This window comes from Bos indicus x Bos taurus, chromosome 5 (assembly GCF_003369695.1).
Source record: "Bos indicus x Bos taurus breed Angus x Brahman F1 hybrid chromosome 5, Bos_hybrid_MaternalHap_v2.0, whole genome shotgun sequence".
NCBI classification, from domain to species: domain Eukaryota; kingdom Metazoa; phylum Chordata; class Mammalia; order Artiodactyla; family Bovidae; genus Bos; species Bos indicus x Bos taurus.
In genome coordinates, this window is record NC_040080.1 from 15,551,538 (window position 1) to 15,564,691 (window position 13,154).

The following is a 13,154-nucleotide window of genomic DNA, read 5'->3' on the forward strand; positions in this document are numbered from 1 at the left end:
AAGGGCATGGCAACCCACTCCAGTATTCTTGCCTGGAGAATCCCAAGGACAGGGGAGCCTAGTGGCCTTCAGTCCATGGGGTCACAAAGAGTCAAATATGACTGAGCAACTAACACACACAGACACACAAACACACACACACACACACACACACACTGATGTATACAAACCAATATAAATACAGTCATAGAAAAATAACTGGAAGAAATTAGGTAAAATATGGATCATGGTGTCTTTGGCTGATGGGACTATGGGTGGTTTTTTATTGCTTTATTTTTTTATCTTTCTGCATTTTTTAACTCTCTATTTTTTCATGAATTCCTTTTTATAAAAAGTGGTTTCTTTTTGAAAGAAAAGGTACTTTCCATATCTTTTTGTTTCCCAGATCAAACGGTTAATAAATGACCACATTCAGTCTCTAAAAGGGGGTTTTCCCTTAGATGAGTATTGATTATGGATGCTTGATGAGAAAAACACAATCCACAGAGGAGAAGTATATTTCATTTCTTAGGAGCCTCTGACATAAAACACAGGAGGGAAATAGGAGCTCAGCTCACCTTTTGATCTAAGGACTAGAGAGTAAAGAGAACAAATAAAACTTATTTATCAACCACCAGAGCACTGCTTCCACTTAGGATGTAGACAACTGCCAGGAAATGTAGGTTTCATCCTAACGATAAAAGAAAGCGAGATAACCTGTGAATCAAAATTTTTCGTGAGCCCATCAGAAAGTAGAGGTTGCAAGATAACCAGATGAGCCACACTTTTTTAAAATGACAAGCTCCTTCAAGGAAAAATGGACTCACAACAGTTCTGTTGAGCATGAGACAGAAAGGCAGTCCCATAAAGTGAGTAGGAAGAAACAGCTAAAAAAATTTAAGCTGGAAGCTGAGCGGAGGTCAGCGTGACATATTGAATAACTGGGCACTCCAGACACAAGAGGAGATTGTACTCATTCACAAGATCCTATGGGAAGACCACCAGGTTTCTCATGAGAAGGACTGTAGACAATGTAGGAGCCAGAGAGAGCCCCCTCAGATGCATACAGGCAAGAAAGCCCACCCATCTCCCTGAACCATCTTTCTTTTAAACCAAAAGCCTCAAGCACAGGGTAACAAAAATCAGCAGTCTAATGCCGGTGAGGGGCAAGAGAGAGACCCCATGGGGCAAAGTGCTGAAAGGGAACCATGAGGACCAATTTCCAGTGGCCTACAACGGATGTGAGAGTTGGACCATAAAGAAGGCTGAGCACCGAAGAACTGATGCTTTCAAACTGGGATGCCGGAGAAGACTTTTGAGAGTCCCTTGGACAGCAAGGAGATCCAACCAGTCAATCCTAAGGAAAAATCAACCCTAAATATTTCATTGGAAGGGCTGATGCTGAAGTTGAAGCTCCAATACTCTGGCCACCTGATGTGAAGAGCCAACTCATTGGAAAAGAGCTGACTTGTGCTGAGTAAGATTGAGGACAAGAGGAGAAGTGGGCGACAGAGGATAAGATGGTTAGATAGCATCACTGACTCAATGGACATGAGTTGGAGCAAACTCAAGGAGACAGTGAAGGAGTTGATGGGGGTGCTGCTGTTCATGGGGTCGCAGAGAGTCGGACACAGCTTGGTGATGGAACACTGACAACAACCCCCAGGAAGCAGTCACAGGATCCCACCACTGAAGGGATCTGAAGTCTGTAGTGTGCTGGGTGACTCCAGCAGCAATGACATCCAAAGCCACCTCCACCTCTGACTGGCCTGACCCCACTCCCCTACTAAAGGCCTGACAGAGAGGCACAAGCCCATTCCTGGGCATAAATACCACGTACTTCAGTCTCTACTGTCCTTTAAAACAGTGTCCAGAATTGAGAAAAAAAAAATCTTGAGAGGGACTTCCTTGGTGGTCCAGCCATTAAAATTCCACATTCCTAATGCAGAGGGCTTGGGTTCGACCCCTGGTCAGGGAACTAGAGCATACATGTTGCAACTAAGACCTGGAGCAGCCAAATAAATAAAAATAGATGAATGTTTTTTTTTTTAAGCTTGAGAAACATGAAAAATGTACTGTCAAGAAATGAGGAAATCAATAAAACCAAAGTTGATCTAGATGCCATAAATATACAGGGATTTTCTCCCTTTCTCTTTTTCTTTTTTTTTTTTTTTTTGATGTGAACAATTTTTAAAGTTTTATTAAATTTGTGATAATATTGCTTCTGTTGTATGTTTTGATTTTTGCCCATGAGGCCTATGGGATCTTAAGTCCCCAACCAGGGATTGAACTTGCACCCCCTTCAATGGAAGGTGAAATCTTAACCGCTAGACCACCAGGGATGTCCCATACAGGGACTTTAAAATAATTATAATAATACGCTAAGGAAGACTCTAATACAAAAGAGAAAATTGGGAATTTCCACAGAGAGACAGAAACACAAGAGTGTAACATGGAAATACTAGAGCAAAAATACTTTATCAGATATGAAAAAGGTCTTCATTAGAGTGTCTTAGAAGGTGACTGAATGCAGCTGAGGAAAGACTCAATAAACTTGCACATAAGTCAATGAATACTATCCAAACTAAGATACAAAGAATAAAGAAGGAAATAGAATCTATCAATCAAGGGCTACGGGCAGTATCAAAGAAGGTATCATATATGTAACTGATGTCCCAGAGGAGTAAGAGACACAGGATAGAAGGAATATCTGCATGGATTATGATTAATAATCCATGAGGTCATGTCTGACTCTTTGCGACCCCATGGACTGTAGCCTATCAGGCTCTTCCGTCCATGGGATTTTCCAGGCAAGAGTGCTGGAGTGGATAGCCATTTCCTTCTCCAGGGGATCCTCCTGACCCAGGAATCGAACCCAGGTCTCCCACATTGCAGGCAGACGCTTTACCGTCTGAGCCACCAGGGAAGCCCAATCATTTTCCAAAATTAATCAAAATTAACAAAACAGATCTAAGAACTCCAAGGAACCCCAAGCAAACAGGTCAAAAAATAAAAATAAAACCTCACACACTTAGACACATCATAATCAAACTTCTGAAAAGCAAAGATAGGAAAAAAGAAACCTCTAAGTTGGAGTGGTACTGCGTGCATGCTAAGTTGCTTCAGTCGTGTCCAACTCTTTGCGACCCTATGGACTGTAGCCCGCCAGGCTTCTCTGTCCATGGAGATTCTCCAGGCAAGAATACTGGAGTGGGCTGCCATGCCCTTCTCCAGGGGAATCTTCCTGACCCAGGGATTGAACCCATGTATCCTATGGCTCCTGCACTGCAGGCAGATTCTTTACTGCTGAGCCACCAGGGAAGAATAATGGAGGGGCAGGGGTGGGAGAAATGAGGAAAGGAAGGGTATTAGGTACAAAGGAACAAAGGTGAGATTGATAGACAATTTCTTGGCAGAAACTATGCAAGCTATAAGATAAGAGAGTGGCAACGTTAAAGTAAGGAATGAAAAAAAAAAAACAGTCAATCCAGAATACTATACAGAAAGAAAGTGGCTTTCAAAAGTGAGACAAAATAAAGACTATTTCAGCAAGCAAAAGCTGAGGGAATTCACTTCCAATAGATCTGCACAACCAGAAATGTGAAAGGAAGTTCTTTAGTTAAAAATCTAGATATACTGATCTTTCATGTGAGAGTGCCAGAAATACTAAAAAAATAATGGTAAATATAAAGACATTTTTCTTATTTTTTATCTTTTTAAAAGGTAATTCACTGTCTAAAGTATCATTCTCAATGGGGGCAAAATTGTCTCCAAGGGGACAAAATTGGTTCTTTGGAAGCCGAAAACTAACTTAGTTATTACAGTTATTTGTAAGGCCTCTAGAAGGCCAAAGATCATAAACTGATGTATAGTACATCTGTAGTATTTTAACCATGAAGAGGAAATTCAGGAAAAAAATAGTGTCTACAAAGTGCCTTAGGGAAGAAACAATGCGGAAAAAAAAGTTTGAGAAACATTGGCATAGAACAAAACCAGTTACAACATTTTGTGGTGTTCACAATAGACATTAAAGTGAAATGTATGTAGTAGTAGCACAAAATGTAGGAAGGAGGAAACTGAGGGAGGAAACTGAAGTATGCTGCTGTAAGGTTCTTATGCTCTACGTGAAGTAGTATATATTATTTGAAATAAAAATATGATACATTAATGATGTATTTTGTAAACCCTGGAGCAACCACTAAGTTTTTTAAATGGCTGATACTGGAGATGAAATGAAATTATAAGATTTCAAAAGAGGGCATGAAAAGAGGAAAAACAGGAAAAAAGAACATACAGCACAAGTAGAAACAAATAGTGATATGGTAGATTTAAAATACAAATACATAAATGATTACATTAAATATAAATGTATAAGAAGCCCACATGAAATATAAGGGCGTTTACAGAATGAAAGCGAAGGAATGGAAAAAGACATACCATGCCAATACTAATGAAAAGAAGGCTGAAGTATAAAAGGGATGATCAAATAATGATAAAGTTATCAATTCATTAAGAAGACCAAATAAACCTAAATATTGATACATACAGTAAAATACCTATGTCCAACGTGTACATCAAAATACATGCAATAAAAACTGAGAACTACGGATTTCCCTAACGGTTCAGTGGTTAAGACTTCACCTTTCAATGCAGGGGCTGCAGATTCAATCTTTGGTCAGGGAGCTAAGATTCCTTGTGCCCCTCAGCCAAAAAGCCAAAACAAAAAACAGGAGCAATATTGTAACAAATTCCAGAATGACTTAAAAATTGGTCCATAACAACAAAAACTGAAGAAAAAAAAAAAGCTGATAGAATTGAACTAGAAGGATGAATACATATATCTTCCTGTATAAATAAGGGACTTCAACACTTCTCTTTAGTAGTTGACAGAGCAAGTACCAAAAAAAGCAATAAGGATACAACAGGCACTTCCAACCAACTTGACCAAACTGATATCTATATAACACACCATCAGAGAACAACAGAAAACACACTCTTCGTAATACATTGTCACCAAGAACCATATTTTGAATCGTGAAGCAAATCTAACCAATTTTTAAAAAATGAAATAGTAAAAATGTCTTACTATGAACACAACTAAATTAAACAGCAGAAAGATGTCTGGAAAAATCCCCAAATATTTGGAAATTAAACAATATCTTTCTATGTAACCCAGGGGTCAAAGAAGAAATCACAAAAGAAATGAGAAAATACTTTTGACTGAGTGAATAAAAACACACATATCAAAATTTGTGGGATGCCATTACACTTAGAATGCCAGTAATACTTAGAAATTTAGAGCATTGAATATTTGGTGCTATAATAAAATAAGAAAGTTGTTTTTAAGTTCATCCAGAATTGTCTTATTGAAGAATAGTTGATTTACAATGTTGTTTTAGTTTCAGGTGTACAGCAAAATGATTCACACATGTGTGTGTGTGTGTGTGTGTGTGCGTGCTAAGTCGCTTCAGTTGTGTCTGACTCTCTGTGACCCTGTGGGTTGTAGCCAGCCAGGCCCCTCTGTCCATGAGATTCTCAGGCAACAATACTGGAGTGGGTTGCCATTTCCTTCTCCAGGGGATCTTCCAGACCCAGGGATCGAACGAGCGTCTCTTATGTCTCTGCATTGGCAGGTGGGTTCTTTACCACTAGCGCCACCTGGGAAGCTCAGCACTGTTTATAACACCCCCAAAACCGGGAACCACCCAGATGGCCCCAAGCAAGAGAATGGATAAATATGTTCTGACACATTTGCCCCAAAGAATATTATACAACAAGGAGAATGGACAAAACATAAGAGCACACAACAACATGGACAACACACCCTCTGAACAAAAGAAGACAGGTCCACAAAAATTATTATCAGTATAATTCCATTTCTTTAAAGTTCAAAAGCAAAATAACTGTGTTAAATGCAGACGGTTATTAGCCAAGGAAGGCAGCGACTACAAGGGGAATGGGTGAGGGAGGGGGCACTTCAGGTGTTAATACAGTAAGTTCCCTACATACCAACGAGTTCTGTTCCGAGAGCACTTTTCCTAAGTCCAAAAATTTAGCCTAGGTACCCAACTAACACAGTCAGCTGTAGAGTGCTGCACTGTAATATGTTTATAATACTTTTCACACAAATAGCACATAAAAATCAGACACAAAAAGTAAACATTTTTCATCTCAAGGTACAATATCTTGAAAAGTACAATAGTCCAGTACAACAGGTGGCACACAGGGGCTGGCATCGAGTGACCAGGCAAGAAGAATTACTGACCGGAGGAGGGAGAGGAGCTGAGAAATGATGGAGCTGAAGGATGGTCAACAACAGGAAATGGAGGGCAAGCTGCCAGTTCACTCACACCTGATGTCGATGGACATGTGGAAGCGCGTTCGCATATCTTGAAGGTTCATATGTTGGGGACTAATTTATAATGTTCTTCCTTGATCTGGGTAATGGGTGTAAGGGTGTGTTCAGTTTTCAAAAATTCAGAGACTTATATACTTTTTTGTGCATACACCTTTCTGTCCGTATATTATACTTTGGTTTTGAAATGGCTCAAGACACCACGTGCCCTATAACCCACAGGCCAACAGACTTCCTGAAGGGCATCTTACCCATTCTCTTGCCTTCAAGCCAGAAAACAAGTAACCCACATCGGGCATGCATCATCATTCAGGCTCAGACTGTCCAGCAGCCCTGAAAGGGGGGAGCTGTCATCTAGGGCAGCTCAGAAGGCCAAACAAAGACAAGGCTTCCATATCAAGGTAACCAGCCTGAGACCAAGGTCAGCATTCGGCAGGGTCCCTGAGGCGGTGACCTAGGCCATGTGATTACTGCACCATCCTCAGGAGATCAGACTGGGGCAGGAGATGGGTATTGGGGGGATGGTGGAAGGGGGTAGCCATGCTAGCCAGAGGGGTAACTTACTGCTCTCAGCTCCTGCCAAGCCCACATCATCTGAGACAGCGGCAGGAAGGGCACCCTCCTTCCTGGTCTGACAAAAAGTGGTCAGGCTTTCCCTGCCCCTTGAGGTGGATTAAAGGCACACAGGTTCAGGTACCCCGAGCAGGACCGTGGGCAGATGCAGGGACTCCAGAAAGACTGTTCTGAGCCTTTAATTAAAGTTCACCACCGCTGACTCTCTGGAAGTCAGCCTAGAATGTCCTACTACAGAAGCAGCAGGCAGCCAGCGAAAGCCTCTCCCAGCTGAAACCCAGAGATGCGGCCAGCATAGTTTTCCCTCCTGAATTGCCAGCCTCCTCTCCTGTACCTCAGCCTGGAGATAATGTGGTTGACAAGGAGTCAGGAGAGCAAGGGGAGGGATATTCACGTGGTGGGGACCACAGGTCAAGCCCTAAATTAAGTGTTTGACAGCATCTCATTTCATGCTCACAAAACCTTACAAGTTTTGTAAGGTTTTGTGAGTTAAAAATCAATGTTAAGATTGGATTCGGAGGTGCAAAACGGTTGAAGGTGTTGGGGTCCTTCCAGTCACCTTCTGTTTGGTTTAAATGGTGGCTCAATGCAGGACACCCAAGTACAATCCCTGGGTTGGGACGATCCCCCAGAGAAGGGAATGGCAACCCACTCCAGTATTCTTGCCTGGAGAATCCCATGGACAGAGGAGCCTGGTGGGCTACTGTCCAGGGGGTCGCAAAGAGTCAGACATGACCAAGTGACTAACACTTGCACTTTTCAGACATAGTTGATATTTATTTAAAACTGTGTGGATGGGTTTCTTTCCTCAGGACTCCAAGCACATGGCCCTTCTCTCCTGTGAGTACAGACATGTCCATGAGAAAGGACCCTCCCTACCAGTCATAGGATGACAGGTTCCCCAGGACTCTCTCTCAACCTGCCTTCTCATTGTCGGCCTGAACCCAGCCCTGTGTGCAGGGTTCCCCAGGTTGGGAAGAACAGTCGGATCATCACCCTTATGCCAAAGCCAACAGCAGGAGCCAGGCCGCCGACCCCTTTGCCAGGCACAGGCCGGCAGACACCGTGGCTGGCTCCTATGATCAACAACTCGAGGCCAGAAGACTCTGAGTTCTTAGCCCTCCAGGGAAGGTCAAAGAAAGGGCCCCTTCTGGAAAGAAAATTTTGCTTTTATGAGGGAAATCCAGAAAGTCCAGTGAAAAGGAGCTGGGCTCACGGTGGCTGAGAAAATGGGGCTTGGCTCCAGCCCTGACATTAGGAGACAACACAGATGCCGGCCAACGGGATGGGAGCTGCCCAGAAGTTCCAGCAGGAAAAAAGGACTCCTTGGAATCAGAGCGCCCGGGGTCTTTAATGCTCTCCTGAGCCACTTCTGTCAAGCGCCTCCCTCTCCTGTGCTAAGTCCTCTCATTTAAAAGGTTTCCAAATAAAGAGCAGTCTATGGACAGAGGGAAGCTGTGGGGCCAGGATGGCAGGATGCAGGACTAGAGACGGAGTGGGCAGAGCTGACGCTGTCCGTCATAGGCACGTAGCAGTCATGTTCAGAGGGGCAAATGGGACCAGAGACCCAAGAGGACCGGGACCAGATGTGCAGGGCGTCCATTCCAGGGGCAGCCAGAGAGGGGAGGTGCAAGTGGCAGGTGGAAAAGCCAGGAAGGGGATTTCCCTGGTGGTCCAGTGGTTAAGACCCCACCTTCCAATGCAGGGGACTCAGGTTCCATCCCCGCTCAGGGAACTAAGAGCCCACAAGCCACACAGCAACTCAGCCCACGCACCATAACTAGAGGGTCTAAGTGCTGCAACAAAGCGTCATGCATGACGCAAGGGCGACGCCACGTGCTGCAACTAAGACCTAACGCAGCTAACTAAGCCTGCGTGCTGCAGGGAAGCCGGTGCGGCGCAACCAAGAGCTGAAGTGCGGCAGGGAAGACCCAGTGCAGCCAAACTAAAGCAAAATAATTTTACAAAAGCAAAGTCAGGAAGACAAGAAGTCAAAGCTGAGAAAATTAAGTTGAAGCAAGAAAAACAAGGCAGGAAGAAACCGAGCTTCCAGAAACCAAAGCCTCGACAGGATCATCTTCAGAGGAGAAATACTAACGGCATGTTCAGACCCTCGTCTTCTTACTGCTTTGTGTATTTCCTTGGGGGGTGGGGGAGGGGTGGACTTCGATTAGCAGCCATGCCTCCCCATGCACGCGTGATGAGACCACAATTTGTTTACATGACCTACTAGGTCCTATGTGATCTGGTCAAAGCCCCTGACCCCCTTGGAACAAATCCAATTTTGTTTTCTCCTGCTCTTCCCCTTTTTCTTGGCTCGTGAGTCCTTACTGTCCCTAAAACACACCCCACCAGCACGTACCTCAGGACCTTTGCTGTGGCTGGAACCCCATCCTCACACTTTAACATTCATGTCATCACTTCTTCTGTTTCTCCTCCAGTGTCACCTCCTTACAAAGGCCTCCTGGGTTCACCCCACCCCAAAGGATACCTGACCTGTGTCCTTGCTACACTTCTCTTTATAACACTTGACATGACTTAACACCATTTTCTAAACTGATTCGTGTTTTTGTCCATCTCCACCGATAGACTGTGCTTCCCAGGTGGCTCACTGGTAAAGAATCCGCCTGCCAGTGCAGGAGATGCAGGAGACGTGGGTTCGATCCCTCGGTTAGGAGAATCCCCCAGAGGAGGAAATGGTAACCCACTCCAGTATTCTTGCCTAGAGAATCCCATGGACAGAGGAGGCTGGCGAGCTATAATCCATGGGGTCGCAGAGTCGGAAATGACGAGCATGCACACACACACCGCTAGAATGTAAGCTTCACAAGGGCAGACTTTTTCGGTCCTATTCACCATTGTTCCCTTAGTGCCTAGAATGAGTCTGGCATGTGGTTTAACAAGAGTTTGTTTAGCAGATGCTAAGTCCTGACAGTAACCCCATGAGGTGGTTACTTGGCCCGTCCCTCTTCTTTGCATGAGCTGAGCTCAGCTCAGAGAAATTGAATAACTTGTGTAAGGTCACCCAGCTAACGAGAAAAGGATCCAGCACCAACTCAGAGCAGCCCGATTTCAAGCCTGCACTTTAACCCTGACATGTATTTCTTGGGTAATGCGGTGGAGGATAATGTAGACTTGAGCCTCCCAGTTTACAAAGTATTATGATTTATTTTCTAATATCTTACTAAAATTGTGAAAGGGACTCTAAGGATCAGCTAAAGCGGAATTCTCCACTGAATGGTTTATAAAACTCATTCACATCAAAAAAGGCAGTAACGGCCTCTGTTCCAATTTTCATTTGTAAAGAAGCAATCCATAAAATAATTATTTAGACGTTTTCTGTTTATTAATGAGCAGCCTGAGAGCTTCCAAGAACATGTCCCATAGTGACTAGAGACACATGCTCAGGCTTTGGCCCCCAGCCATTTATCACCTAGCAGTTCTGGCCATTTTACATTGTTTTCATTTTCATATGTTGTTTTTTTTAAACCACAACCAATCTTGAAAGAAAGATGGAAACCTAAGGAACACTGAAATATAGTGAAATATACCATGTTAATGCAGAGCATAAAAACGACAAGAAAGAATTCAATACGTTTGATATTCACACAGATTCATAAACTGCATACAACTGATCAAGATTATGTGATACAGGCAATGGCACCCCACTCCAGTACTCTTGCCTGGAAAGGTCTATGGACAGAGGAGCCTGGTGGGCTGCTGTCTGTGGGGTCGCAGAGTCGGACACAACTGAAGTGACTTAGCAGCACATAAAGATATGGGCTTCCCTGGTGGCTCAGTGGTAAAGAATCTGCCTGTTAATGCAGGAGACATGAATTCAATCCCTGAGTCAGGAAGATCCCCTGGAGAATGAAATGGTAACCCACTCTAATATTCTTGCCTGATAAATCCCAAGGAAAGAGGAGCCTGGCAGGCTACAGTCCATGGGATCACAAATAGTCAGACATGACTGAGAGACTAATAACAACACATAAAGATATGCTCATTACCAAAAGGAATGGAGCTAAAGGAAGGAGAGCTATTTAAAGGAAGGAGAGGTATTTTATCCCATTTTACCCCATTGGCTTTTCATTTACTGAGTTAGATGGTCAGATGGCGTGGCCAAGATGACAGAGTAGGAAGATTCTGCGTTCACCTGCTCCCATGAGCACAACAAAATTACAACAATTCACAGAGCAGCTACTTATGAGAAAGACCAGAACCCAGCAGGAAAGATCATCAACAACTAAATAGAGAAAGAAGGAACCAAACCGACATGGCTAGGAGGGGCAGAAACACTGAAGAGTCCAGTCCCACCCCCTGGGTAGGCAACCTACAAACGGGATACAGCATAACATAACACCGACTCGCTCAGTCATGTCTGACTCTTTGCAGCTCCACGGACTGCAGCCCGCCAGGCTCCTCTGTCCGTGAAATTCTCCAGGCGAGAATACTGGAGTGGGTTGCCATTTCCTCCTCCAGGGGACATTTCCAACCCAGGGCTCTAACTCATGTCTTCCACATGGCAGGCAGATTCTTTACCATCTGAGCAACCAAGGAAGCCAAACAGGAGGATAATTACAACTGCAGAGGTTCTTCCTAAGGAATGAGGGACCTGAGACCTACATCAGGTTCTCCAGCCTGGGGGTCCTGCATTGGGAAGACAAGCCCCCAGAATGTTTGGCTTTGAAGGCCAGCAGGGCTGGGCTACAGTCCATGGGGTGGCAAAGAGTCGGACACGGCTGAGCAACTAATACTTACACACTCAGGGCTGACTTCCAGGAGAGCCAGAGGGCTGTGGGAAATAGAGGCTCCACTCTTACAGGATACACACAAAATCCCACCTGCTCAGGGACCGAGGGCAGAAGCAGTCATTTGAAAGGAGCCTGGGTCAGAGCCCCCAGTGATCTTGGAGAGCCTCCTGGAAAGGCGAGAGGTGATGGAGCTCATCCTGGGGACCCAGACACTGGTGGCAGCCAATTTGGGGAGTTCCTTATATCAAGAACACCCTGGAGCTGGCAAGGGTATTCTGGAATCCCCCTCTGGTTCATTAGCGCCAGTACCTGGCCTTCGAACCAGTCTGCTGGCAACAGTACTGCGAGCCTCAGGCCAAGCCAAGCAACAAGCTGAGTGGGGATGCCACCCACCCACCAGCAACCTGGCTGCCTTAAGACCCCCTGAGATTACAGCCACTCCAGAACCTAGCCCTGCCTTACGGGTGTCCCAGGAGCTAGTCCCACACACTATCACTCTGGTTCAGGCCCTAGGATCCCCAGGGTTATGCAGTCCCCAGGACCTGATTCTGCCCACCAGTGAGCTGGCACTGGCCTCAGGACCACCTGGGCTTCAGTCCCACACACCAGTTACTTTACACCAGCTCCAGCATCCCTGGGCTCTGAGCCACCCACCAGCGGGCCAGAACCAGCCACAGGGACTAGCCTCACACATTAGCTGTCCCACAGCAGTTTTGGGACCTCCAAGCCCCACACCAGAGACTCCAGGACCTAGGTCCACCCACCAGTGGGCCAGCACTAGCCCCAGCATCTGGCCTCTCCAACCAGCCCCAGGACCACCACAGGCTGAAGCCCACCCTATCAGGACCCAGGCCACCCTTCAGCAGACTGGCACCAGCCCCAAGACCTCCTGCATGCCAGCATGCCAACAGCAGCTCAGCAACACCTTGGGCCCCTCAGTCAGCCTGAGATACAGCCCCTGATCAGAGGACCAAGACAAGTTTTGGAACACCCTGGACTCCACAGCCTGGTGTGTCAGGAACCAGCCCCATCACTAATCCCGCCCACCAATAGACCAACACCAGCCCTGGGATTGCCAAGGCTCTGCAGCCAGAGAGCCCAAGATCTGACTCTGTTCATCAGAGGACCAGTTCTAGTTCTGGGACACCTTGGGCCCCAGTCCCACCCACCAGCAGGCTGACATCAGCTCCAAGACACCTTGAAGCGCTCCGCCAACAATCTCAAGACCCAGCATCACTCACCAGCAGACCAACACCAACTTTGGGACACCCCAGAACCTGCAGTCAGCCAGTTCTTCTGGGGTATAGAGCCAGCCTGATTAAAGGTAAAGATGCTTAGGCATGCCAGGCTCCATGGAAGACCATTAACAAATTCCTTCCCCAAGTCCAGCCCATCCCTACAACCAAATCATTCCTTCCTTGGACTCCACACCAGCCATGAGCCCTGCGGGCAGACATATGTCTTCATCCCTCATCTGTTGCATCCTGTAACTG

The 13,154-nt window shown here is 45.6% G+C and overlaps 1 protein-coding gene across 1 annotated transcript in view; it reads right to left on the reverse strand.

Annotated features, from left to right (window-relative positions):
- The window catches only part of ANO2 (anoctamin 2), a 247,533-nt gene that overhangs the window by 181,728 nt on the left and 52,651 nt on the right, over positions 1-13,154 (reverse strand). The gene's annotated exons all lie outside the window — the stretch shown is intronic.